The sequence below is a fragment of the Eurosta solidaginis genome, chromosome 4, assembly GCF_040869045.1.
Source record: "Eurosta solidaginis isolate ZX-2024a chromosome 4, ASM4086904v1, whole genome shotgun sequence".
Taxonomy (NCBI): Eukaryota; Metazoa; Arthropoda; class Insecta; order Diptera; family Tephritidae; genus Eurosta; species Eurosta solidaginis.
In genome coordinates, this window is record NC_090322.1 from 131,625,065 (window position 1) to 131,650,168 (window position 25,104).

The 25,104-nt window shown below is 38.5% G+C and overlaps 1 protein-coding gene and 1 long non-coding RNA gene across 4 annotated transcripts in view; one reads left to right on the top strand and one right to left on the bottom strand.

Annotated features, from left to right (window-relative positions):
• The window catches only part of LOC137250349 (sulfhydryl oxidase 1-like), a 189,737-nt gene that overhangs the window by 49,317 nt on the left and 115,316 nt on the right, over positions 1-25,104 (top strand). The window lies entirely within an intron of this gene.
• Positions 5,941-25,104, bottom strand: part of LOC137250350 (uncharacterized) — a 64,376-nt gene continuing 45,212 nt past the window's right edge. Inside the window, exons 2-3 of the long non-coding RNA XR_010952923.1 lie at positions 7,044-7,238; positions 5,941-6,986 (exon numbers count right to left, since the gene is read on the bottom strand). This is a non-coding gene — a long non-coding RNA (uncharacterized lncRNA). The remainder of the gene's footprint in view (positions 6,987-7,043; positions 7,239-25,104) is intronic.

Consider the following 25,104-nt stretch of genomic DNA (forward strand, 5'->3'; position numbering starts at 1 on the left):
TTTACTCAGACTCTCTTCCATTGGATTTGGTTGTGCTATTGCTGGCATTATCCTGAAAGGGGATACTTCGAAATTCTTACATGTTCTTTACTACAATGGTCTCATTTTTAAAGTTTATACTGTAGGCCCCATTGGTGTATCTCCAGTCGCTGTTTGTGGTAATATTGCTTTCGTAGTGGTTTAGAAAATGCATTCCTGGCGCAACAAGATCGTCCTTTGGGATGTGGTGGCAGTTGATGAAGTGACACGAAGAATTGAGGCTTTTTATCAACTTAAGTCTACAAAAATCATTGCTAAAATCTATTAATTCGTTTTGTTTACAGATTCTTATTTTCCTGAATTTTATACAATTCTTTGTTATGCCGAATATTTGGTCTTTATTTTTTAAACATTATTATATTTTAGATCAATTATAGCGTTATTTCTTATACCAGCTTTTATTATTAAATTTTCATACACATCCATAGTGGTTAATAGTATTTTAAAAATGTATAAAATTGATGAAATATTCTGAGTACACTTACTTCAGCTAGTTCTAATGCCTCTCTGGCAGTAAATCAATTTCCAATTTATTTAATATTATTGAATTTACAATTGCAATTCTTGCCCATTGTATGACGTACTTAATATTTACAATTTCTTTAGTAGTACTGCTACCTCATTTGTTATAACATTTTTCTTTTTAAACGGTTTTATTTAGGTTGATTGACAGGCTTGCTGGTTGGATGGCTGGCACGAACTTTGTAATTGAAATTAAAGTAACTTCCCGATAAGCTACAAGCTTGAAACTTGGAATTTCAGAACCCGATAACAATGCAATAATAAGAAAAAAAATTGTATTTGTGTTCCGATTTGGCTCATATTTGGAACACATAATACATACAAGAATAGAAAGCGACCTATGAAAAAAATCGCCGCTAGGTGGCCAAGGACCGAGATATTCACAAAAATCGTATTTGTGGTCCGATTTGATCATATTTGGAACACATAATAAATACGAGAATAGAAAGCGACCTATGAAAAAAAAATCACCGCTAGGTGGCGCAAGGATCGAGATATTCACAAAAATCTTATTTGTGGTCCGATTTGGCTCTTATTTCGAACACATAATACATGCGAGAATAGAAAGCGACTTATGGAAAAAATCGCCAATAGATGGTGCAAGGATCGAGATATTCACACAAATCGTATTTGTGGGCCGATTTGGCTCATATTTGGAACACATAATAAATACGAGAATAGAAAGCGACCTATGAAAAAAATCGCCGCTAGGTGGCGCAAGGATCGAAATATTCACAAATATCTTATTTGTGGTCCGATTTGGCTCATATTTGGAACACATAATACATACGAGAATAGAAAGCGCCTTATGGAAAAAATCGCCGATAGATGGTGCAAGGATCGAGATATTCACAAAAATCGTATTTGTGGGCCGATTTGGCTCATATTTGGAACACATAATAAATACGAGAATAGAAAGCGATCTTTAAAAAAAATCGCTGCTAGGTGGCGCAAGGATCGAGATATTCACAAAAAGCTTATTTGTGGTCCGATTTGGCTCATATTTGGAACACATAATACATACGAGAATAGAAATAAGCTACAAGCTTGATAAGCTACAAGCTTGAAACTTGGAATATAGTTCAGAACCCGATGACAATGCAATAATAAGAAACAAAATCGCCGCTTGGTGGCGCAAGGATCGAGATATTCACAAAAATCGTATTTGTGGTCCGCTTTGGCTCATATTTGGAACACATAATACATACAAGAATAGAAAGCGACTTATGGAAAAAATGGCCGATAGATGGTGCAAGGATCGAGATATTCACAAACATCGTATTTGTGGGCCGATTTGGCTCATATTTATAACACATAACAAACACGAGAATAGAAAGCGACCTATGAAAAAAAATCGCCGCTAGGTGGCGCAAGGATCGAGATATCCACAAAAACCTTATTTGTGGTCCGATTTGGCTCATATTTGGAACACATAATACATACGAGAATAGAAATAAGCTACAAGCTTGAAACTTGGAATATAGTTCAGAACCCGATGACAATGCAATAATAAGAAACAAAATCGCCGCTTGGTGGCGCAAGGATCGAGATATTCATAAAAATCGTATTTGTGGTCCGATTTGGCTCATATTTGGAACACATAATACATACAAGAATAAAAAGCGACTTATGGAAAAAATCGCCGATAGATCGTGCAAGGATCGAGATATTCACAAAAATCGTATTTGTGGTCCGATTTGCTCATATTTGGAACACATAATAAATACGAGAATAGAAAGCGACCTATGAAAAAAAATCACAGCTAGGTGGCGCAAGGATCGAGATATTCACAAAAATCTTATTTGAGGTCCGATTTGGCTCTTATTTCGAACACATAATACATGCGAGAATAGAAAGCGACTTATGGAAAAAATCGCCGATAGATGGTGCAAGGATCGAGATATTCACACAAATCGTATTTGTGGTCCGATTTGCTCATATTTGGAACACATAATAAATACGAGAATAGAAAGCGACCTATGAAAAAAATCACCGCTAGGTGGCGCAAGGATCGAGATATTCACAAAAATCTTATTTGTGGTCCGATTTGGCTCTTATTTCGAACACATAATACATGCGAGAATAGAAAGCGACTTATGGAAAAAATCGCATAGATGGTGCAAGGATCGAGATATTCACACAAATCGTATTTGTGGGCCGATTTGGCTCGTATTTGGAACACATAAAAAAAACGAGAATAGAAAGCGACCTATGAAAAAAATCGCCGCTAGATGGTGCAAGGATCGAGATATTCACAAAAATCGTATTTGGCCGATTTGGCTCATATTTTGAACACATAATAAATACGAGAATAGAAAGCGATCTTTAAACAAAAATCGCCGAAGGGTGGCGCAAGGATCGAGATATTCACAAAAAGCTTATTTGTGGTCCGATTTGGCTCATATTTGGAATACATAATACATACGAGAATAGAAATAAGCTACAAGCTTGATAAGCTACAAGCTTGAAACTTGGAATATAGTTCAGAACCCGATGACAATGCAATAATAAGAAACAAAATCGCCGCTTGGTGGCGCAAGGATCGAGATATTCACAAAAATCGTATTTGTGGTCCGCTTTGGCTCATATTTGGAACACATAATACATACAAGAATAGAAAGCGACTTATGGAAAAAATGGCCGATAGATGGTGCAAGGATCGAAATATTCACAAATATCTTATTTGTGGTCCGATTTGGCTCATATTTGGAACACATAATACATACGAGAATAGAAAGCGCCTTATGGAAAAAATCGCCGATAGATGGTGCAAGGATCGAGATATTCACAAAAATCGTATTTGGCCGATTTGGCTCATATTTGGAACACATAATAAATACGAGAATAGAAAGCGATCTTTAAACAAAAATCGCCGCTAGGTGGCGCAAGGATCGAGATATTCACAAAAAGCTTATTTGTGGTCCGATTTGGCTCATATTTGGAACACATAATACATACGAGAATAGAAATAAGCTACAAGCTTGATAAGCTACAAGCTTGAAACTTGGAATATAGTTCAGAACCCGATGACAATGCAATAATAAGAAACAAAATCGCCGCTTGGTGGCGCAAGGATCGAGATATTCACAAAAATCGTATTTGTGGTCCGCTTTGGCTCATATTTGGAACACATAATACATACAAGAATAGAAAGCGACTTATGGAAAAATCGCCGATAGATGGTGCAAGGATCGAGATATTCACAAACATCGTATTTGTGGGCCGATTTGGCTCATATTTATAACACATAATAAACACGAGAATAGAAAGCGACCTATGAAAAAAATCGCGCTAGGTGGCGCAAGGATCGAGATATCCACAAAAATCTTATTTGTGGTCCGATTTGGCTCATATTTGGAACACATAATACATACGAGAATAGAAATAAGCTACAAGCTTGAAACTTAGAATATAGTTCAGAACCCGAGGACAATGCAATAATAAGAAACAAAATCGCCGCTAGGTGGCGCAAAGATCGAGATATTCAAAAAAGTCGTATTTGTGGTCCGATTTGGTACATATTTGGAACACATAATACAAACATGAATAGAAAGCCACATATGATGTCCGATTTGGCTCATATTTGAAACAAATATTACATACAGTCCGGTAGGAATGACATCAAAATATCTTGGAGTTGGAGGAGGGACAAGCATACGTAGGGCAGAGTCGAGTAAAGTCTTCAGAAGGATTATGTATAGAGGAATTAGATTGTAACAAATTGTCAGGAAAGTCCTTGCAGTAATGAGTCACTAACAGCCCTCTTTTACAATGGTAAAAACTTCATTTTTACCGGTTACGAAATCTTCTGACAACTTTTGCACTATATTTGCCGGTTACGAAATCTTCTGGCAACTTTTACACCTTTGTATTCTGAAGGCAAAAGTTGCCGGATAACACCGTAACCACTAAAATAGGTGGTAACATCGACGTAACCACATAAACAGCTGATGTTTACTCTGAAAAATAAATAAAGCGAAAGTGAAAATTAAATCGTACATTTTAAAAACAAATAAACAAATACAATGAAAAGTAAAAATTAACCAAAACGTTTCAAACGCCAATAATTAGTTTAATATAACAAAATGTCCAATTTACTATTATTGATGCCAGCTGAAGATGAAGAATATGATGAAATTTTGGAACGGAGACATAACTTAAAGAGTCTTCGGGACAGTAGTGACCCATTGAACCTTCCTTGTATTAAAGCATCTGAAGTAAGTTTTCTATCACAAACGAGGAGCAGTTCGCTATACAAGCAAGGTAACGTTGAACGTGGGAACTTACAGATAGTACATGGGCTAATATTTTTTGTATCTACTTGTTTAGGTTCTACGCAAAGTTTGGTTTGAAGGGTGTTATCGGTGCAATCGATTACACACATGTGGCGCTCATTTGTCCACCAAGAACTTTTCCGGCCAGACCGTGTAGCCTATACATGAATCGCAAGGGATACTACAGCGTCAATATTGAAGCTGTTTGCGACGACAACTTAAAGTTTCTGGCACTTGATGCAACTTTTCCTGGGTCATGCCACGACTCAGGTATATGGCAACATCAAACGTGCGTGCGTTTATGAGCGGGCAGAGAGGAAGCTTACTAATAGGTGATCAGGGTTATCCCCTAGAGCCTTGGCTTATCACACCCTTAGCTCAGCTCACAAATCCTCGGGAACAAAAATTCAATAAAGTACATTGTAAGGCAAGAAATGTTATTGGAAGAGGATTTGGAGTGGTTAAGTCACATTTTCGATGCTTGGCACAACATCGCACTTTAAATTACAGTCGCGAAAGAGTTACTGTAATTGTAAACGCCTGCTTTATTCTTCACAATGTTGTAAGAAAAAAATTTCCGAGTGACGAAGTGGAAATCGAAGAAGTGGAGCCAGACGAGTAAACGACTGCACCATAAAATGCCACCAACACCCATCCGCCAAGGCGATACGATTCGCCAACCGTTAATCAACCATATACCCTGACTGTGCCTCGAATAGGATAATAAAATAATATATGTAAACAAAACACAAACAAATACTGAAGAATGTATAAAAATTTAAACAAAATTTTAAAATTTCAAAACTCTATTAATTATATGATTGACTTGCAGGTTTATTATTTGTGGGTTTATATTTCTAAATAAGTCAGTAACAAAAAATTAGTACTTAGTATCTTCTTTGATAATTTGGTTTCATAGTAATGAGTTTTATCACATTCCACATTGCTTACTTAAAAACTAATATACATTTGTTTATAAAGTAAATAAAACAGTAAAAAGTACAGAATAGTTTGTTTTTAAGTTTATCAATAATTTTATCACATTTCATATTGGTTCTTTAAAAAGCAAAAATTACTGCACTATATTGATACATTTAAAATTAAAAGAAATTCGTTTTAAATGAAATAAAAATTCAATAATATAAAACAAATAAAAATTAATTCAGCCTTTTTTTTAATTTCTTAAATTACTAAATACTTAAAAAAAAAGGAGTTCTTAAGCTAAACTTAAAGCATACTGGACTTGGAATCACACAACACTGAATTAGGAGTTTATTCCTAACTCACTTTTAACGCTGACATCATACGAGCTTAGTCCCGGTGTTGTCTTTGCAATGCCACCATCTCCTGAATTGCTGCAGCCAACGACATCAACCCATTTCCCAAATTGTCTAGGGATTCAGCCAGTCTTGACTGTTCATGACGTCTGTTCCTCATGTCCTGTTGCACCAATTCCAAAATTTCATCCCTAACGCCCCTTCCTCTGTTGCGTGACGTTGGCAACAAAACTTTTCCAGGCGTATCAGCACTCAGCGCCGCAGAATTGCTCGCAGCAGGATTACGTGGCACGGGATTGGGAGTAACAGGACGTGAGGAAGTTCGACTGGGCGATTCACTTACCACTACGCAAAACGAGGCAAACTCGTTCGGATCTTCCGGAAATAATATAGTAATATGTAGTTATGTATGGTATTATTCAGGTGTTTGTGACGTTCATACATCCTTTGTTATGCCAAGTACAAATTTCAAGAGCTAATAACTTATAAATAAGAATTTTAGTATTTAATTACGCGGGTGCGCTGTTCTATGTTATTGGACATTAAAACGTGTACTTGATATAGAAATCCTGCAGATTGCATTACTCCGGCTACATGTTTGAACGCACAATCACGCTGTAGTCGGAGTAAATTTTTGGCACACAAAACAACACAAAAATCTTAATTATATAAAAATCAATTTGCTTACCTCTCGCCAAGTATCGCATGTTCTTGATGGCCCCACCATCGCATTCAATTTGCATGTGAGCTCCTCCCACATCCTTTGAATTTGATTTGTCGATGTGGGGCAGTTTTTACCCTACAGGTGCTCGGGATGATCCCTAAAATACGCCACATATAATCGCAACTGTGACGGGTGGTGCGTGCATATTTTCTATAATTAAAATAAACAATAATGAACTTAACAAAATGTTTACCAAAATTTACTTACTTGTTGATTTCTATTTTTTCTCTTTTTTCTTCTTTTGATTGCAAAAACATATGTTTTTCAATTCTACCATGCAAACTGGTGTGTTTCTTCGTCATGACAGCGTTGCCATCTGCTCAGAAACGCGGTTACATTTGGGGGTTACGGCTTTTGTTAATTTTGTTTGCCGATAACAATCAGCATAGGGCCGTAAATGAACTAAATAGATTGAGAAATAATAGGCAATTAAATAAAGACTAAAAACTTTAAAATAAAATAATTAAAAAAAAAAATGTTTAAGTTAAACCGTTTTATTGAAAACAATACTTACATGAAATAATAATAATACTAAAAGCTAGAAAATAATTAGGAAGGTCCCAGGTACTAGTCATCACACTCTAGGGCGTTGATCAGACAATTAAATAAAAGCGCTGAACGCTTAAATTTCTATTGATAGTCATATATAAGGCCAATTGAACCCTAATCACACTTCACGCGTACAACGCTTTTATTTAATTGTCTGATCAACGCCCTAGATTTATGAGGAGTGTGATGACTAGTACCTAGGACCTACCTAATTATTTCTAGCTTTTAGTATTATTATTAGTACATGTAAGTGTTGTTTTCAATAAAACCGTTTAACTAAACATTTTTTTTAAATTATTTTATTTATAGCATACAATAAACTATTAGTAATTTCAGAGATTTTATTTACTTGTTGTTTTAAAACATTTATAATAATTTGTTTATTATTATTTATAATTAGTTTTCCCAAATAAGAGTTTATAATATTGTAACGAATGTTAGCAGCACTGAGCGATGCTATCATCTCTAAGCCGATGCTAAGCAGTGACGTGAATGCACATCAATAATTCAATCATTATGTATCTACATAAACGAAACAATAACTGCGTCTACATATATGTACCATGTACGTATACGAGCAGCGGTGAGTTAATGCACTGACACATGCATATATCTGAGAAGTTTGAGAGCTACTGGACTAGTAGATTCTGGAAGCGCCTAAAAGATGTATAAAATTGTGCAATTTTAGTTATAGCTGAGAAGTTTGAGAGCTCATGGACAATGCTAGTAGATTCTAGAAAAATGCGAACGAGGAAACCAAAGAGTATAAAAGGCGACATATGTAGAGGCGCTGTAATTCAGTTTGATTTGAGTTGTCAAGCATTTACGACTAAGACGATATCTAGCGAGCAATAGCAGTATTATTTCGAAAGTCAGTTTCATTTAAGCTATCAGTTTGGTTATTAAGCTATTCGTTGCACAGTTTGAGTGTTATTGTGAAGTATTTTAATAAAGGCCATTTTTCCATTATTCAATAATGGAGTTATTTATTCAACAGTTTAGCGATACGAACATAGCAAAAGGGCAAATAAGAGGATTTACAGCAAATTCGTTACAATTGGTGTCAGAAGAGGAATTGTTGAATAAATTCTAGAGGACAACAAGGACATGGCAAAGTTAAGTGAATTGAAGATCCCGCAACTGAAGGAGTTGGAGAACCGTGGATTGAATACAACCGGCATTAAACTCGAACTTCAGGCACGACTACGAGAGGCAATGGAATTAGAAGGAATTGACGTGGAAGAGTATGTCTTTCATCTTGATGGCGATGAGACAACAAAATTGGAGGAGAAAAATGAAACACCGCAGACAATGGCGAACACAGACTTGAACATGATATTGGCTGCAATAGCTGCTCAAACATCGACAGTAACATCAATGTCATCACAACTGGAAGAGCAGAAGATATATATCATCCCAACTTGAAGCACAAGAAACACGTATGTCAGAAATGTCGACACAGATTACATCGAAGATTGAAGCACAAGAAACGCGTATGGCAGAAATGTCGACACAGATTACATCAAAGATGGAGACACAACTGAAAGTTCAAGAGGCACGCATAACAGTACAACTCGAAGCGCAAGAGGCACGTATATCATCAAAACTCGAAGCACGTATGGACGAGAAAATAACGCAGTTTGAGAAAAAAATCGAAGCCGAGGTGGATGCTTTGAGAGGTCGTATACAAGAAATGCAATTAAACCGCCCAGCTGTTTCAGCAAGCAATCCAAAGGTAAAAACACCATCCTTTTACGGTTCTGTTCATTTCCAGGTCTTTAAGCTACAGTTTGAGAAGACCGCAGCAGTGAACAACTGGAATGTGGAAGATAAAGTTGCCGCACTCTTCGTAGCATTGAAAGGACCAGCTGCCGAAATCTTACAGACTATTCCAGAGTACGAATGGAACAGTTATGACGCATTGATGGCTGCTGTAAAACGGCGATACGGAAGCGAACACAGGAAACAGATATTTCAAATAGAATTGCAAAACCGCTACCTAAAAGCTAACGAGACTTTGCAGGAGTTTGCTTCGGACATTGAAAGATTGGCTCATCTTGCAAATGCGGATGCACCCGTGGAATACACGGAAAGAGTGAAGATTCAGAGCTTTATAAATGGCATACGGGACGTCGAAACGAAGCGAGCCATATACGCGAACCCAAAGCAAACATTTTCTGAAACGGTATCCCATGCATTGACTCAGGAAACGGCGTCATTATTGATTAACCAGCATACAAAGCTCATCGTCTGGGTAAATACAATTTTGGAAGCTCTGGAGGGATCACAACAGAAAAATGCCGGAGTTATGAAATGTTTCAAGTGCGGTAACCCAGGTCACATTGCACGTCATTGCAGTAGCAATTCCAATAGTTCCAACAATGTGGGTGGCCGTAAACGCAGAGCTGAAGGAGACGAGCAAATCTCCAAATCCACACAATCGTTAAACTAAAGCGAGTCAGCCGCAAGGGGCGACAGCTGGCTCTCTCAATTGAATGCCCCATAATCTCTATCTCGCAAATTGAAAGAAGGTCAAGCAATCTTACTGTCGGAGGACATGTGGATGGAAAGGAACGTTTACTGACTGTAGATACGGGTGCATCCCATTCCATCATTCGATCAGATTTAGTCAATAAGAAGATAAGACCATTGCTTGGAGCAAGATTACGTACAGCCACGCGAGAGGACACCCAGGTAATTGGAGAAGTAGAATGTGAAGTATCAATTGGGAACGTCACGGTACTTCACAATTTTATAGTAGCAGGTATTGTTGATGAAATCATAATTGGAGTGGACTTCTTAATCAACCAAGGCATCAAGATCGATATGCAAAGCAAGACGATGCGATATAAGAACATGGATGTGCCACTTAGTTTCGGCTAGGAGAGAGGCTACAGCAGTAAACGAGTGCTGGTGGAAGAGAGTCAGCAAATACCACCAAAATAAGAAGCAGTCATCTGGGCAAAGGTTGATGGAGATTGTGGGACAAACAAATTGTGGGTTGTCGAAGCAGCAAATAAATCAGCACTGAACATACTTGTAGGAAAAACCCTGGCTATGACAAAACATGATGGACGTATTCCGGTAAGAGTATTCAATGAGTTCAAGTCACCATTCAATTTTACCAAAGGAGCTATTTTGGGAAGATGCTAAGAGGCCGAAGTAGTTATTAACTGTGAACAGCTCCAGGAACACGTTTCATCTAGTAATACTGATCTTTCAAATGATATCATGGCATGGACGCATGGGCTAGAGGAAGCCTATCAGAGTAAGGCAAAACAACTGCTCATAAAATACGCCAACATTTTTGACCAGGATGGTTCCAAACCAGGCTGCACCAATGTTGTGAAACATCAAATTGACACTGGAGATGCGAGGCCGATCCGTCAAGCTCCACGTAGTGTTACACTGGCGAAGCGGGAAGTTGTAAGTCAAATCATACAAGAAATGAGTGACAGCGGCGTCATCGAACCATCAGCTAGTCCATGGAGCTCACCGGTAGTACTTGTAAAGAAGAAGGATGGAAAAATGAGGTTTTGCGTGGACTACCGAAAGTTGAATGACGTAACGAAAAAGGATAGCTACCCGTTGCCAAGAATTGACGACACTCTGGACTCGCTATCTGGTACGAAATGGTTTTCCACGCTGGACTTGAAAAGCGGCTACTGGCAAGTTGAGGTGAAGGAGGAAGATAAAGAGAAAACAGCCTTCAGTGTCGGTGATGGTCTTTGGCAATTTACAGTGATGCCTTTTGGACTTTGTAATGCACCAGCTACTTTTGAGAGACTCATGGACCAGGTACTGAAAGGACTACATTGGAAAACATGCTTGATGTAAAGAAGAAGGATGGAAAAATGAGGTTTTGCGTGGACTACCGAAAGTTGAATGACGTAACGAAAAAGGATAGCTGCCCGTTGCCAAGAATTGACGACACTCTGGACTCGCTATCTGGTACGAAATGGTTTTCCACGCTGGACTTGAAAAGCGGCTACTGGGAAGTTGAGGTGAAGGAGGAAGATAAAGAGAAAACAGCCTTCAGTGTCGGTGATGGTCTTTGGCAATTTGCAGTGATGCCTTTTGGACTTTGTAATGCACCAGCTACTTTTGAGAGACTCATGGACCAGGTACTGAAAGGACTACATTGGAAAACATGCTTGATGTACCTGGACGACATCATCGTATTGGGCAAGAGTTTTCATGAACATCTTAAAAACTTGGAGGAAGTTTTCCAGAGAATAGCTGGCGCTGGTCTGAAGTTAAGTCCCAAAAAGTGTACGCTGTTTAAAAAGGAAGTAAATTATTTGGGCCACAAGGTAACGACAGAAGGTGTCTGTACAGCGAATGAAAAGATAGAGGCAGTAAAGGATTGGCCAAGACCACAGAATCTGCATGAATTGAGAAGTTTCCTTGGGCTGTGCACATATTACCGCCGATTTGTACCAAATTTTGCCAGCGTAGCCCTTAGTCTCCACGAGCTAACAAGGAAAAATAAAGCTTTTGAATGGAAGAAGGAGCAAGAAGTAGCTTTCCAAACATTGAAAGAGCGAGATGCGAGCGGATATGCTATAGGAGGCGTTTTGTCACAACTGGTCGATGGACAAGAGAAGGTAGTTGCATATTACAGCCGTTCAATTGGAAAACCAGATAGGAACTATTGCATTACACGGAGAGTGCTGTTGGCGTTGGTAGAGTGCATTAAACATTTTCACAAATACCTCTACGGCCAGCGATTCCGTGCCAGGACAGATCACGCAGCGTTGAAATGGCTTCTGCAGTTCCGTAATCCGGAAGGACAATTGGCACGGTGGATCGAGCGACTACAAAGCTATGACTTTTCCATTGAGCGTCGAAAAGGTAGTACCCATGGAAATGCTGATGCAATGCCACGAAGACCATGTAGTCTGGAATGCAAGCACTGCTCAAAGGCCGAGGCTAAAGACCACATTATAGATGTCCGGCTAATGACTATAACGTGTACGGATGAATGGGACAAGGAACAACTAAGAATGTGTCAGCTAGAAGACACAGATCTGTCACATGTTATGCAAGGGCTCGAAAGAAACGAAAGACCTAGCAGAGAGGAGATGTCAGCAGAGAGTCCCATTGCGAAGTCATATTGGGCACAGTGGAACAGTTTAGAATTGATATCCGGTTGCTTGCATCGAGTATGGGAGAGTGAGGATGGTCAATGCAAGAAGAAACTGATAGTTGTTCCCAGGAAGAGGATTCCTGACGTGCTCAGCGAGCTGCACAATGGTCCAAGTGGATGTCATCTTGGAATCACGAAGACACTCGAGAAAATTAAGCAGAGATTCTATTGGATTGGTTGCCGTCAGTCGGTCACCGAGTGGATTGCCAACTGCGAGGTATGCAACAGAGCGAAGTCATGGCCAGATGAAGCAGTATATTTCAGGTGCACCATTTGAAAGGATCGCCATGGATGTCGCAGGTCCATTTCCTACTAGCAACCGCGGGAACAAATACGTACTGGTGGTTATGGATTATTTCAGTAAATGGCCAGAGGTATACCCAATTCCAAACCAAGAAGGAGAAACAGTAGCAGAAGTGGTTAAAAACGAATGGGTTGCAAGGTATGGTGTACCAATGGAGTTACATTCTGACCAAGGCAGGAATTTTGAATAAGCTGTATTTCAAGAAATGTGCAAGAAGTTGGGCATTCGAAAAACACGGACAACTGTATTGCATCCTCAGTCCGATGGTATGGTGGAACGCTTCAATAGAACATTGGAGGAGCATTTAAGGAAAGTAGTAGACAAGTACCATAAGGACTGGTATACACACATATCATTATTCTTGATGGCCTACCGATCGGCAGTACATGACAGAACGGGCCAAACTCCCGCAAAGGTAATTTTTGGCAATGACCTTCGACTACCAGCTGATTTGAAGTATGAGATAGATGCCGATGCGGAGAGGAATGTCAAGAAATCCACTGCTGTCTTGGAAGAAGAGCTGAGAGAGATACACGATCTGGTAAGGCAACGAGCAAAGATTATGAGTGACAAGATGAAAGCGAGGTACGATAAAGCAATTAATTCGGAAGGGTTTCAGGAAGGATATTTGGTGCTGCTATACAACCCACAACGAAAAAAAGGTTTGTCCCCGAAATTGGAGTGTAACTGGGAAGGCCCATACAAAGTTGTAAAGCGGATCAACGATGTAGTGTACCGCATAAAAACCATTGGCAAACCACGAACCAAAATGAAAGTGGTTCATTTGGAGAGGCTAGCAGCGTTTAGATCGAGAGATTTGTCTGATCGGGACGATCAGACTTAAGCTGAAGACATTGGTGCTTTATCGGTAACCGTATCCGCAACCTTATAACAGCTGATTCGACCAATCTTATGAGAATCAATGCAATCGATTATTGGTGCCGCTAAGGTCGTAACCGCATCGTAGCCAACCAATTAGGTTTTGGTTTACCGTCGTAACGATAAACAGCTGATTACGTTAGGGATACGGATACAGCGATACGACATACGGCACCAATGACTCCGGCTTTAGGTGGAGGGCAGTGTAACGAATGTTAGCAGCACTGAGCGATGCTATCGTCTCTAAGCCGATGCTAAGCAGTGACGTGAATGCACATCAATAATTCAATTATGTATCTACATAAACGAAACAATAAATGCGTCTACATATATGTACCATGTACGTATACGAGCAGCGGAGAGTTAATGCACTAACACATGCATATATCTGAGAAGTTTGAGAGCTACTGGACTAGTCGATTCTGGAAGCGCCTAAAAGATGTATAAAATTGTGCAATTTTAGTTATAGCTGAGAAGTTTGAGAGCTCATGGACAATGCTAGTAGATTCTAGAAAAATGCGAACGAGGAAACCAAAGAGTATAAAAGGCGACAGATGTAGAGGCGCTGTAATTCAGTTTGATTTGAGTTGTCAAGCAGTTACGACTAAGACGATATCTAGCGAGCAATAGCAGTATTATTTTGAAAGTCAGTTTCATTTAAGCTATCAGGGTTATTAAGCTATTCGTTGCACAGTTTGAGTGTTATTGTGAAGTATTTTAATAAAGGCCATTTTCCATTATTCAATATTGGAGTTATATATTCAACAGTTTAGCGATACGAACATAGCAAAAGGGCAAATAAGAGGATTTGCAGCAAATTCGTTACAATATTGAGGTTATAATTGTCGGTGCTTCCCGCTATGTATTTCAAAGCGGTCCGAGGAAATCTAGGGATCTTCGAGTATTTCGGATGGTTTCAATGTGTTCTAACATCTCAATAGCTTGTTGGGCTTCGTGCTGCAGGGTAGGATATAAAGGATTAGATGGTGTTAAATTTATCCTATGGTCGCCGTTATATTTTCCAAAAAGTTTCTGTATGTTTGGGTGTTAATATTATGGATGAAATTGAGAGTACCATCTTTGATTTTTGAGACGCCGTTATCTACGGTTATTAAGTGGGATGATAAATAATCGTGGATTTGGATATCCGCATGTGCCATGCAGGCAAGGATACTGAAAAATGAGTTTCTTTTCTTAATGACCATGAAGACTCAATTATTGGTTACAGTATTTCCCGGATATAAGCACAGTAGAAAATGCACGAAAATCCGTACTATTGAGCGGGGAGTGCTCGCTAATTAAATACAGATGATAACATTGATATAATAGTTAACAGCGGAAGCACTGCAAATAAAACAAGTAAGGAAGGTTAAGTTCGGGTGTAACCGAACATTACATACTCAGTTGAGAGCTATGGTGACAACATAAGGGAAAATAACCATGAAGGAAAATGAACCGAGGGAATCCGTGGAATGTGTTTGTATGACATGTGTATCAAATGAAACACATTAAAGAGTATTTTATGAGGGAGTGGGCCATAGTTCTATAGGTGGACGCCATTTAGGGATACCGCCATAAAGGTGTATCAGGGTTGACTCTAGAATTTGTTTGTACAATATGGGTATCAAACGAATGGTGTTAATGAGTATTTTAAAAGGGAGTGGGCCTTAGTTCTATAGGTGGATGCCGTTTCGAAATATCGCCACAAAGGTGGACCAGGGGTGACTCTAGAATGTGTTTGTACGATATGGGTATCAAATTAAAGGTTTTAATGAGGGTTTTAAAAGGGAGTGGTGGTTGTTGTATAGGTGGTCGCCTTTTCGATATATCGCCATAAAGGTGGACCAGGGGTGACCCTAGAATTTGTTTGTACAATATGGGTATCAAAAGAAAGGTGTTAGTGAGTATTTTAAAAGGGAGTAATCCTTAGTTCCATAGGTGGACGCCGTTTCGAGATATCGCCATAAAGGTGGACCAGGGGTGACCCTAGAATTTTTTTGTACAATATGGGTATCAAAAGAAAGCTGTTAATGAGTATTTTAAAAGGGAGTAATCCTTAGTTCCATAGGTGGACGCCGTTTCGAGATATCGCCATAAAGGTGGACCAGGGGTAACCCTAGAATATGTTTGTACAATATGGGTATTAAAAGAAAGGTGTTAATGAGTATTTTAAAAGGGAGTAATCCTTAGTTCCATAGGTGGACGCCGTTTCGAGATATCGCCATAAAGGTGGAGCAGGGGTGACCCTAGAATTTGTTTGTACAATATGGGTATCAAAAGAAAGGTGTTAATGAGTTTTTTAAAAGGGAGTAATCCTTAGTTCCATAGGTGGACGCCGTTTCGAGATACCGCCATAAAGGTGGACCAGGGGTGACTCTAGACTTTGTTTGTACGATATGGGTATCAAATGAAAGGTTGTAATGAGTATTTTAAAAAGGGAGTGGGCCTTCGTTCTATAGGTGTTCGCCTTTTCGAGATATCGCCATAAAGGTGGACCAGGGGTGACTCTAGACTTTGTTTGTACGATATGGGTATCAAATGAAAGGTGTTAATGAGTATTTTTAAAAGGGAGTGGGCCTTCGTTCTATAGGTGTTCGCCTTTTCGAGATATCGCCATAAAGGTGGACCAGGGGTGACTCTAGAATGTGTTTGTACGATATGGGTATCAAATTAAAGGTATTAATTAGAGTTTTAAAAGGGAGTGGTGGTAGTTGTATATGTGAGGCGTTTTCCAGATATCGACCAAAATGTGGACCAGGGTGACCCAGAATATCATCTACCGCTAATTTATTTATATATGTAATACCTGCCACGATTTTAAGGGTTTTTTATTTCGCCCTGGAGAACTTTATCATTTTCTTCTACTTAATATGGTAGGTGTCACAACCATTTTATAAAGTTTTTTCTAAAGTTATATTTCGCGTCAATAAACCAATTCAATTACCTCACCATGTTTCATCCCTTTTTTCGTATTTGGTTTAGAATTATGGCATTTTTTTAATTTTTCGTAATTTTCGATATCGAAAAGTTGGCGTGGTCATTGTCGGATTTCGTTCATTTTTCATACCAAGATAAAGTGAGTTCAAGTAAGTACGTGAACTAAGTTCATTAAAGATATGTCGATTTTTGCTCAAGTTATCGTGTTAACGGCCATGCGGGAGGACAGACGAACGACTGTGTATAAAAACTGGGCGTGGCATCAACCGATTTCGCCCGTTTTCACAGAAAACAGTTAGCATCATAAAATCTATGCCCCAACCAAATTTCAAAAGGATTGGTTAATTTTTGTTCGACTTATGGCGTTAAAAGTATCCTAGACAAATTAAATGAAAAAGGGCGGAGCCACGCCCATTTTGAAATTTTATTTTATTTTTGTATTTTGTTGCACCATATCATTACTGGAGTTGAATGTTGACATAATTTACTTATATACTGTGAAGATATTAAATTTTTTGTTAAAATTTTACTTTAAAAAAATTTTTTTTTTAAAAGTGGGCGTGGTCCTTCTCCGGTTTTGCTAATTTTTATTAGGCGTACATATAGTAATAGCAGTAACGTCCCTGCCAAATTTCATAATGATATCTTCAACGACTGACAAATTACAGCTTGCAAAACTTCTAAATTACCTTCTTTTAAAAGTGGGCGGTGCCACGCCCATTGTCCAAAATTTTACTAGTTTTCTATTCTGCGTCATAAATTCAACTCATTTACCAAGTTTCGTCGCTTTATCTGTCTTTGGTAATGAATTATGGCACTTTTTCGGTTTTTCGAAATTTTCGATATCGAAAAAGTGGGCGTGGTTATAGTCCGATATCGTTCATTTTAAATAGCGATCTGAGATGAGTGCTCAGAAACCTACATACCAAATTTCATCAAGATACCTCAAAATTTACTCAAGTTATCGTGTTAACGGACGGACGGACGGACGGACATGGCTCAATCAAATTTTTTTTCGATCCTGATTATTATATATGGAAGTCTATATCTATCTCGATTCCTTTATATATGTACAACCAACCGTTATCCAATCAAACCTAATATACTCTGTGAGCTCTGCTCAACTGAGTATAAAAAGCAATGCTGTAAGAGTTTATTGTTACTAATACTATTGTAACGGATTTACTTGCAAATCCTCTTATTTGCAATCCTCTGCTAAGTTCGAATCACTAAACTGTTGAATAAATAACTCCAATATTGAATGATGGAAAAATGGCCTTTATTAAGTACTTCACAATAACACTCAAACTGTGCAACGAATAGCTTAATAACCAAACTGATATCTTAAAGGAAACTGACTTTCAAAATAATAGTGCTATTGCTCGCTAGATATCGTCTTACTCGTAACTGCTTGACAATTCAAATCAAACTGAACTACTTCTTACTCGCTGGCGCCGCTTTTATAGTTTACGCTGCATACTTCTAGGCTCTTCGATTTCCAGAAGTTACTAGTTGTTTCGGCTACAAAATTGCCAGCCACAACTACGTGCACAAATTATTGCTCTCTCTTGTGACAACTCAGATAAGGTATATGCATGTGTTTGTAGTTTACAGTCTCCCGCACACACATAAGCGTATAAGTAAATTCATCGGTGTGTGACATCTCATCTCTTGCTGCCTTGTATGTAAATGTTGCTCGTCGGAATGTGTACATATGTGTAGACGCAATTATTTATTCGTTTATGTAGATACATAATGATTGAATTATTGATGTGCATTCACGTCACTGCTTAGATCGGCTTAGAGCTGGCAGCACTCCTTAGTTTTGCTAATATTCGTAACACTGCCCTCCACCTAAGTCTGATCGTCCCGATCAGACAAATCTCTCGATCTAAACGCTGCTAGCATCGCCAAATGTACCACTCTTCTTCTCCGTGGCTTCTCAATGCTTTGTATGCGGTAGATGGTATCACTGAGCTTCTTCACAATCTTGTACGGGCCTTCCCAACTGCACCGAAATTGGGCTGGGACACCTTTCCGCCGGTGAGGGTTGTTTAACAGTACCAAATCTCCATTCCGGAAACCTTCCGAATTATTTTCCCTGTCGTACCTGTGTTCCATCTTACTACTCATTATTCTGGATCGTTCTCTCGCACTCTGTTGCTTGGCCGATGAACTACTTCGTAGAGCTTGCGCTGGACGGATTTGCTTTGCATAATCAGTATCGTTCCCACGTTTCCCCACAGTAGTGCGCTCTGGATTGAAACTACCCTCGCATTCCTTCCCGAAAATTCGTTGCTTCATTTTCCTGCGTCTTTTAGGTTTTGTCAATGCCAGTGTTTCTCTCGCAGGTACTTTTGATTTTGATTTATTTGGCCCATTCGATCTATCAACCTTTGCCTTCGACTTCCGTGGCCTTCGTCGAGTCTTCTCCACCAGTACCCGATTACTGCTGAACCCTTTTTCCAAACTAAAGTTAAGTGGCACATCTTGGTTCTCATAACGCATCACCCTTCTCTGCATATCGATCTTGATGTCATGGTCAACCAAGAAATCTACTCCCAATATAACTTCATCAACAATCTCCGCCACAACAAATTTGTGTAGGACAATGACCTTCCCAATCAATACTTCACATATCACTTCTCCCTGAACTTGGTTATACTCGCCAGTGACCGTACGCAACTTTGCTCCAGGTAACGGTTTTACTCTCCTGTTGACCAAGTCAGATCGGATCAAGGAATGAGATGCCCCAGTATCTACAGTCAGTACACGCACTTTACCATCCACATTCCCTCTGATGGTAAGACTGCTTGATTTCCTTCCAATCTGCGACACAGATATCACAGGATATTCAATAGCCGGGGCAAGTTTTCGTTCTTTACATTCGACACGCTCTTGCTCATTTCCGCCAGCTTTGCGTTTACGGCCACCCACATTGTTGGAACTATTAGGACCAAGATCGCAATGGCGTGCAATGTGACCTGGGTTGCCGCACTTGAAACATTTAATAACTGCGGCATTCTTCTGTTGTGATCCCTTCAGTGCTTCCAAAATAGTGTCTACCCAATCTGGTCTTTCCACTTCTACACGATGAGCTTTGTATGCTGGTTTACTCAATAGTGAGGCCGTTTCCTGAGTCAATGCATGTGATACCGTTTCAGAAAATGTCAGCTTTGGGTTTGCGTATGTAGCTCGCTTCGTTTCCACGTCCCGTATGCCATTTATGAAACTCTGGATTTTTACCCTTTCAGTGTATTCCACGGGTGCGTCCGCATTTGCGAGATGAGCCAATCTTTCAATATCTGAAGCAAACTCCTGCAATGTTTCATTTGCTTTTTGGTAGCGGTTTTGCAACTCAATTTGGAATATCTGTTTCCTATGCTCGCTTCCATAACGTCGTTCTACAGCAGCCATCAATGCTTCATAATTGTTCCGCTCTCCTTCGGGAATCGTCTGTAGAATTTCGGCAGCTGGTCCTTTCAATGCTACGAAGAGTGCGGCAACTTTATCTTCCACATTCCAGTTGTTCACTGCTGCGGTCTTCTCAAACTGTAACTTAAAGACCTGGAAAGGAACAGAACCGTCAAAGGATGGTGTTTTTACCTTTGGATTACTCGCTGAAACTGCTGGACGATTTAATTGTAACTGCTGAATCCGATCTTTCAAAGCATCCATCTCAGCTTCCATTTTATCTTGTCGTTCACTAAAACCCTCCAACTGCGATGATATGCGATCCTCTTGCGCTTTCAACTGCTGAGCCAACTGAGATATCATATATGTCTTCTGTTCTTCCAGTTGCGATGCCATATATGTCTTCTGTTCTTCCAGTTGCGATGCCATATATGTCTTCTGTTCTTCCAGTTGAGATGACATTTGCGACGACATTTCTGAAATACGTGTTTCTTGTGCTTCCATTTGTGATGACATATACGTTTTCTGTTCTTCTAGTTGAGATGACAGTTGAGATGTTATATCTGTCTTTTGCGATTCCAATTGAGAAGCCACTGTCGATGTTTGAGCAGATATTGCAGCCAAAATCATGTTCAAGTCTGTGCTGGTAACCGTCTGCGATGTTTCGTTTTTCTCTTCAATTTTTGTTGTCTCCTCGCCATCAAGGTGAAAGACATACTCTTCCACATCAATTCCTTCTGCTTCCATTGCCTCTCGTAGCCGTGCCTGAAGTTCGAGTTTAACGCCGCTTGTATTCAATCCACGGCTCTCCAACTCCTTCTTCAGTTGCAGGATCTTTAATTCACTGAACTTTGCCATATCCTTGTTGTCTTCTGGAATTTATTCAACAATTCCTCTTCTGACACCAATTGTAACGGATTTACTTGCAAATCCTCTTATTTGCAATCCTCTGCTAAGTTCGAATCACTAAACTGTTGAATAAATAACTCCAATATTGAATGATGGAAAAATGGCCTTTATTAAGTACTTCACAATAACACTCAAACTGTGCAACGAATAGCTTAATAACCAAACTGATATCTTAAAGGAAACTGACTTTCAAAATAATAGTGCTATTGCTCGCTAGATATCGTCTTACTCGTAACTGCTTGACAATTCAAATCAAACTGAACTACTTCTTACTCGCTGGCGCCGCTTTTATAGTTTACGCTGCATACTTCTAGGCTCTTCGATTTCCAGAAGTTACTAGTTGTTTCGGCTACAAAATTGCCAGCCACAACTACGTGCACAAATTATTGCTCTCTCTTGTGACAACTCAGATAAGGTATATGCATGTGTTTGTAGTTTACAGTCTCCCGCACACACATAAGCGTATAAGTAAATTCATCGGTGTGTGACATCTCATCTCTTGCTGCCTTGTATGTAAATGTTGCTCGTCGGAATGTGTACATATGTGTAGACGCAATTATTTATTCGTTTATGTAGATACATAATGATTGAATTATTGATGTGCATTCACGTCACTGCTTAGATCGGCTTAGAGCTGGCAGCACTCCTTAGTTTTGCTAATATTCGTAACACTATGTTCAAACAGAAAGATAAATTGAGGAAATTTCGATTTGAATTGAGTGCTGTTCATACAACTCGATTTAGCTTACACAATAGTAATTTGATAGCTGGTTGGCTCATCTCTACAGCAAGAACATACTTTTGTTCAGACTGTCAAAATGTGCGTGTTGGTATTAGGCGAATGAAATGGAATGAAATCATAAAACTTTGAAATTTTTGTGTGTTGTAAGAAAATGTGTTCAATGTTTTGGTTTCATTTTGAGTTTGCCATCTTCTTTTGACAATCCCTACTGCAGTGAAATGAAAGACATAAAATCAGCTGATGAGATGAGCCAACCATATAGTTCAGCCATGCACAACTGAGGTTGAAATCTACTCAATAAACACACTTTACAAGGTTGTATTTGCAGTTTGAAACAATTTATTACGCAATTTTTTTTAAATTGGCAATTTATTATTACAATTTATTATATGATAAATTGAGTAATAAATTGCCCAAATAGTATAAATTGCCAATTTGGTGTGTGTTTGAACCTAGTATAAGCTTTTAAGCGCACCTAAAACGCTCCACACCATTAGGATTAAATAGCATATAGAACTAGTATGTACCTAAATGATGAACAAAAAATAGCAACAACAAGTAAGGAAGACTAAGTTCTGGTGTAACCGAACATTACATACTCAGCTGAGAGCTTTGGAGACAAAATTGTCTTTTTCATGGATACATACGGTAATACTGAAAAGTGGAACAACTTGCCTTTGCTATCTTTATTCAGCTATCAATTCGTTTTTTTTTTAATTTTATTTGAATTTTGGTTGAAAATTTGGTTGAATTTGAACGCATTTCTTTATCATTTCTTTTTAAATCACCCCTGAAGCGCTCTTAATTATGAGTCCGATAAGAGTCCGAAATTGCAGCCAAGGGTGACGTTTTTTGGAACGATTTTCCTTCATCCTTTGTCCAATAAGGGAAAATCACCAGGTAGGAAAATTAACCTAGGGTAACCCTGGAATGTGTTTGTGTGATATGGGTATCAAATGAAAGGTATTAAAGAGTATTTTAAAAGGGATTGGGCCTTAGTTCTATAGGTGGACGCCATTTGGAGATATCGCCATAAAGGTGGACCAGGGGTGACTCTAGAATGTGTGTTGTACGAAGTGGGTATCAAATTAAAGGTAGTAATGAGAGTTTTATAAGGGAGTACATGTGAAGGCGTTTTCGAAATATCGACCAAAATGTGGACCAGGGTGACCCAGAACACCATCTTTCGGGTGTTGCTAATTTATTTATATATGCAATACCACGAACAGTATTCCTGCCATGATTCGAAGGGCTTTTGAATTCACGCTGCAGAACTTTTTCATTTTCTTTTCTTAATATGGTAGGTGTCACACCCATATTAAAAAGTTTTTTCTAAAGTTATATTTTGCACCCAAAAAACCCATCCCAACGACCATGTTTCAGCCCTTTTTTCGTATTTGGTATAAAATCATTGCATTTTTCCATTTTTCGAAATTTTCGTTATCGAAAAAGTGGGCGTAGTCATAGTCGGATTTCGGCCATTTTAATACCAAGATAAAGTGAGTTTAGATAAGTACGTGAACTAAGTTTAGTAAAGATATATCGATTTTTGCTCAAGTTATCGTGTTAACGGCCGAGATGGTCGACTGTGTATAAAAACTGGGCGTGGCTTCAAACCGATTTCGCCCATTTTCACAGAAAACAGTTATCGTCATAGAAGCTATGTCCTTACCAAATTTCACAAGGATTGGATTTTTGTTCGACTTATGGCATTGAAAGTATTCTAGACAAATTAAATGAAAAAGGGCGGAGCCACGAACATTTTGAAATTTTCTTTTATTTTTGTATTTTGTTGCATCATCATCATCATCATCTTACTTAACTCCTATCGGAGCATAAGGCATAAGGGACTTAAATCGTATTCTGTTAGCTGCGGTTCTTATGATATTATTCCACGTGTATCCTGCGTCTTCGAGTTCTTTATCCACAGTTCTGATCTAAGTTTTCGCAGATGTACCAGGTCGTTGGCTTCCTTGTGGATTACATCGCAATGCCTGTCTGGCTATATTTACTGGAGGTCTTCTGAGAGTGTGACCAATCCACAACCATTTACGTTTGGTTATTTCTGTGGCAGCCTTAGGTTGATTTGTTCTAGACCATAAGTCGTCAATTCTTTCTGGCCATCGAATTTTCAGGATTCGGTGCAGATATTTATTAATAAAAACTTGTAGACGTTTCTGAATTAAAGTTGAGCTTTTCCACGTCTCGCAAGCATAAAACAGTATTGATTTAACATTCGAATTGAACAGTCGTAGGTTCGTTTTTAACGATATTTAACTGGACCTCCACACGTTTGTCAGTTGCCCAAAAGCCATTCTTGTTTTGTTTATGCGAGACTGAACGTCCTCATCTGCACCACTTTTATTTGAGGCAATACTACCAATATATACAACAGACTCTACACCTTCGATTTCATTTTTGACGACCGTAAGCATTAATGGCCTTGATGAAATATTATAGCCGTATCTTATGACTTTCGTTTTCGCTGTATTGATGCTCAGTCCGGCCTCCTTTGCACCTGTGTTGACTGTAGGTTATAAATAAATTAAATTTATATTTTATTTTGATCTTTTAACTTTTTGTTTTACAAATTTCTTTTCATAATGAAAATTTTTGATAATTTTCAATATTGTAACCATCGCCGTTTGTAAACTGACAATTTTTCTCTAATATCAATTACGAAAATTAAAATATTGATAAAAGATTTTAAAATTACAAAGCTCAAAGTAACTTAAACACAAAGTTAAATAGAAATAATAAGAACACCCTACGTTACTCCCCCTTCAAGAAAATTTAACATTAAACAAATTGAACGTAACTCTCTTTTTATGTAAATTCTTGGTATTGTTTATGTCTGTTGTTTCAGTTATTGCAGGTTTTAATCTGTCAATAGGAATAGTTTTAATATTATTATCTATTTCAAGTTTAAAACATTTTTGGTCTTTTTCCACAATTTTGTAAGGTCCTTCATATGGTTGTTGTAATGAATGTTTATTAGGCCGGGTCGATTTGTGGGGAGGCAAAAAAAAATCGCCCATTGCGAATTCTGATGTCCCCCCCTTTGGGTCGTAGGGGCAAATTTTGAAAAATCCCACTTTGAAATGCCTATGTTTTTTTCTTTTTGGAGTTTATTTTTCTCTTTAGAAATTTATTTAGTCAGAACATATGTAAATGAAAAATATGAATTTAACTTAGTAATAAAAAAGAAATTAAAAAAAAATTATTAGAAATTAGCGTATTTACAACCCCCTTTTAAAACCAAGGCATCACTGTGAAGCATTTGCATGTCGTAAACATAGTCGTGTGGGTTTTTTATTCAACCGGTTTAAAAAATGAAGGTATCACTGTGACACAATTGCAGATCGTAAAATTGCTTGTGTTGTTT